Raw genomic sequence first — 5,365 nt, 5'->3', positions numbered from 1 at the left:
CTTGTGACATGGTATGGTACATTTTCCCATTCCATTGTTCTTGTCTTTGTGACATGGTATGGTACATTTTCCCATTCCATTGTTCTTGTCTTTGTGACATGGTATGGTACATTTTCCCATTCCATTGTTCTTGTCTTTGTGACATGGTATGGTACATTTTCCCATTCCATTGTTCTTGTCTTTGTGACATGGTATGGTACATTTTCCCATTCCATTGTTCTTGTCTTTGTGACATGGTATGGTACATTTTCCCATTCCATTGTTCTTGTCTTTGTGACATTGTATGGTACATTTTCCCATTCCATTGTTCTTGTCTTTGTGACATTGTATGGTACATTTTCCCATTCCATTGTTCTTGTCTTTGTGACATTGTATGGTACATTTTCCCATTCCATTGTTCTTGTCTTTGTGACATGGTATGGTACATTTTCCCATTCCATTGTTCTTGTCTTTGTGACATGGTATGGTACATTTTCCCATTCCATTGTTCTTTTCTTTGTGACATGGTATGGTACATTTTCCCATTCCATTGTTCTTGTCTTTGTGACATGGTATGGTACATTTTCCCATTCCATTGTTCTTGTCTTTGTGACATGGTATGGTACATTTTCCCATTCCATTGTTCTTGTCTTTGTGACATGGTATGGTACATTTTTTCCATTCTTATGATCTTGCATTTCCATATGAAGAAGTTAAACAAGGGTTACAATCGCACGCGCTATATCTGATTTAAACTGATTTCGAACGGAAATGTCTGACTTGCTATAAAATGAGTATTCCACTTAACTAGACTAAAATTATGTTACAATTTCCTATACCAACACAAGTCGTTAGATGATACGTTTGATTCCAACTAATGACGTTTTAATGGCATAGATTGTGTATTCGCTTCATCAGCTAATGTGTTAACCTTCGTCTAGGCCCATACCGCTAACTATCATCATCCTATAGCAAGAACTATCAAAACCTTTATCTTCTTGTCCACGCGAGGAATAAGTTATATTGGTAAACATTGTCGTCACTTCCTCTTCCAACCTCTACACATCACTTTAAGTATATATATATATGTATAACTATCTGCCATCTTCGTTCCTTTACATTTATTGCGTGTATTGTTTTGCTTTTGAATTACACGTTATCAACTTGCACTTATCTCTATGGCCATTTGTGATTTAGCAATCAGTGGCGTCCGGTCGAAATGGTTTCTGTCGATATGAACAAAGCATACTGGAACGATGCATCAAGCTAAAAAGCATTGACATGACAATTCAGGTTTATTTGCTATTACTATTTTTTTCTCTCTTTTTTTCATTATTTCATTTTACGGTATTTATCATAAAATGCGTGCATCTATATTAGTATTCATTTCAAAAGACCAAAATATCAAAATGTCAGAATATATTTTTTTAATTTACACAAAGAACAGTTGAGAAAACATTTGTATGTAACAACCATAATACTGAGGAAGTGAGAACCAAAACACGTATGACGTCACAGCCATGATACTGAGGAAGTGAGAACCAAAACACGTATGACGTCACAGCCATAATACCATCACAGTGTGTAGTAAAGTTGGGGACCCCATTACCACGGTTAGTACTCTCCGCCTTAAAGCCATAGGACATTTTACTTTTAGATATTTGAAATAAATCCAACCCTCACAAAATAAATGTTGTAGATGTAACTACATTTTGTGTGTGTTGTTGTTATGACGGTCGCTAAGACTGTGCCACAAACTGTCTCACACTTTCCCGCGAAAACGGCTGTTCTCTCTCCGACGTCACTCCGCAGGTAAAACATGAAACAAAAAAAATGCATTTTATTTTATTTTTGTGTGATTTAACATAAATTTGAAAATAATCATAACGTAAATATAAGGAATTGATTTAATTTTTTCAACATCTATGAGGTCATAACGCGAATCGTGGTAAATATTTTCTAAAAACCAATGTTGTTATGACCTCATGAAGATTGAAAAAAAAAAAATTCCTTAAAAAACAAACAGATAGGTAGGAGAAATGTGTAGCCTCAAAACTACAGATCATAACCAACATGAAGCCGATAAGCTTCGTGCATTATGCTTTTATGATCTAATCATCAGCGTTCACGTTGGCTTGGACATCCTTGGGTTAATTATAACGTTAATATAGATGTGGTATACTCTGTATTGCCATATATCGACTTTTATGGCCACAAAACAACTCATACTTGGAAGTCAGTACTCTTCATTCATCACAGAATCATTAGGCTCCTGTAAGGAGTACACATAGAAACCTTTTATGTGACCTCTCCGTACTAATTGTCGGTGCCTTTATGGTTAACAACACATCACGTCGGATATTTGCCATGCTGTGTTCGAAATGACACATAGGGATTAGACCGCCCGGTGGCTTCCTGTTCAGAGAAAGTGACAATCGAGCGGTGTTTTAGACACAAACCAGAATCAATTCTAGAATCACACCATTATGATGTAGCCAAAACGAAATTAATCTTTTATTTGTATTCTCAGTAAATAAATGCTAATTTTTCAACATGATTGGTTAAATGCATAACTGATCAATCGAGTAGACTGTATTAGTTTTTATCGATATAAACATTGGCCGTTCCTTTTCCATAGAACGATACACAGGCCTGTTATGTCGGTTTAACTATTCATATATGTTTTTACATGACTGGATTCATTCCTGCATAGGTAATTCATATTATGTTCCACTAGCCTTGAACTATTGCTACAGTTCATCAAAATAAAACTGTCAATTAACTACATGTATACTAGTAATACTATATACATACAACGGTAACCCATTAACTATACATATGCTACATCAAAATAACTATATCAGTTAACTATACCAATGCTACATAAATAGCCACATCAGTAAACTGTAACAATGCTACATCAAAACAGCCATATTGATTACCTAAACCAATGTTACATCAAAATAGCAATATCAGTTAACTATACCAATGCTACATCAAAAAAGCCGTATCAATTAACTATACTAATGTTACGTATACATTAAAAAAAGCTATATCAATTAACTAAACCAATGCTTCATCAAAATAGCCATAGAAGTTAACTATTCCATTGTCACATCAAAATAGCCATACCAGTTAACTATACTAAGGTACACCAAAATAGTCATACCAGTTAACTGAAGGTAAGTCAAAATAGCCATATCAATTAACTATACTAAAGGTACACCAAAATAGAAATATCAATTAACTGAACTAATGCTACATATATTGAAGATCTTATCAGAACAGGTAATAGAGACCTTAAAATGTGTTTCATTTTTGAATAACGAAACGTTGATTCGATATGAAAGGATTACAATGTTTCGATAGATGCAGATTGATGAAGGCCATGGAAATGATTCATGGTCGTCATCGTTATCCCATTTCAAAAAAAAATTCTATTTCTTTGTGGGATATGATGTCAAGAATGTTCGATGTTTGCTGAAATGTCGATTGGTTCCATTGTCACCACACAAGTTTGGAGAATGTTATTTAACAATGACATGACCTAGATTTGAATTAGGAGTGTCGTCGATGAAGCATAAGACGCTTACCATCCCCGAGCACCTGGTCTTATTCGCCTTGTCATGTACGATTTTTAAAGCAAATTTATATGCATTTTTGTTCGTATTTTTCTCTTGCTTTATCGATTTTGTTTATTCTTGCGGATCAGCTGTAAGTTTCATCTTAATGTCGGTATTTTCTGTTTCTGAAATTTATTTTCAAAATATTGACATTTCCTGTTTTGGTAATACTAAGCTGTAGTAGTTGTCTAAATCTATGTGTCTGGTTTATGTAATGAGAAAATTATGTTTGTAATTTTTTCGCCTTAAGATAGTAAGACATGTTTTTTTGTTGTTTTTTTTTAATGATGAAATGGGTTTTACAGAGTTGATAGGCAGGTGTTACCAAATAATGATGTGGAGCTTGTTTCAAATGTTTTTGTGTGTCAGGCATTGCTTATAATTGTGAAATCGTGGGGAACTAACGATACTGCAATAGAAAGGGGACTAACTCCTGTAGACTTTATATCAAGTAATACTCCGGGTGTTTCTCAGAGTGAAGTGTTATGTGCAGCGATTCCACATATGTATAAAACACTAATGAAATCAATATCGATCTTATGTGGAACAATACAGTGATTACACGAACTTATTGATTCATATTCTCACATCGATAGGAATCTAATATTGCTGATAGAATAAGCCTAATGATTAATGTTTGAGACATGAATGGAATAAAAACACTGAAAGAATAAACCTGATATTGTTTGGGAGACGCGGGGATTTAAATCAATGATAAATTAACCTGATATTGTTTAGGGGACGTGGGGATTAAAATCAATGATTAATTAACCTGATATTGTTTGGGGGACGTGGGGATTAAAATCAATGATTAATTAACCTGATATTGTTTGGGAGACGTGGGGATTAAAATCAACGATAAATTAACCTGATATTGTTTGGGAGACGTGGGGATTAAAATCAACGATAAATTAACCTGATATTGTTTAGGGGACGTGGGGATTAAAATCAATGATTAATTAACCTGATATTGTTTGGGGGACGTGGGGATTAAAATCAATGATTAATTAACCTGATATTGTTTGGGAGACGCGGGGATTTAAATCAATGATAAATTAACCTGATATTGTTTAGGGGACGTGGGGATTAAAATCAATGATTAATTAACCTGATATTGTTTGGGAGACGTGGGGATTAAAATCAATGATTAATTAACCTGATATTGTTTGGGAGACGTGGGGATTAAAATCAACGATAAATTAACCTGATATTGTTTGGGAGACGTGGGGATTAAAATCAACGATAAATTAAACCTGATATTGTTAGGGAGACGTGGGGATTAAAATCAACGATAAATTAACCTGATATTGTTTGGGAGACGTGGGGATTAAAATCAATGATAAAATAAACCTGATATTGTTTGGGCGACGTTAGGATTAAAATCAATAATAAAATAAACCTGATATCGTTTGGGAGACGTTGGGATTAAAATCAATGATAAAATAAACCTGATATTGTTTGGGCGACGTTGGGATTAAAATCAATGATAAAATAAACCTGATATTGTTTGGGAGACGTTGGGATTAAAATCAATGATAAAATAAACCTGATATTGTTTGGGCGACGTTGGGATTAAAATCAATGATAAAATAAACCTGATATTGTTTTGGAGACGTGGGGATTAAAATCAATGATAAAATAAGCCTGAATATAAGTATTTAAGAAATAAAGATATGTTGAAGTTAATATCACTTATAGAATAGTCAATTAAAATGTTTGAGATATGTGAAAGTTTATATGACTGGTAGAATCAGTCCAATAAT

Source organism: Pecten maximus, chromosome 3 (assembly GCF_902652985.1).
Source record: "Pecten maximus chromosome 3, xPecMax1.1, whole genome shotgun sequence".
Lineage (NCBI taxonomy): Eukaryota > Metazoa > Mollusca > Bivalvia > Pectinida > Pectinidae > Pecten > Pecten maximus.
The sequence above is the reverse complement of the archived record's forward strand: the minus strand, read 5'-3'. Positions refer to the sequence as shown.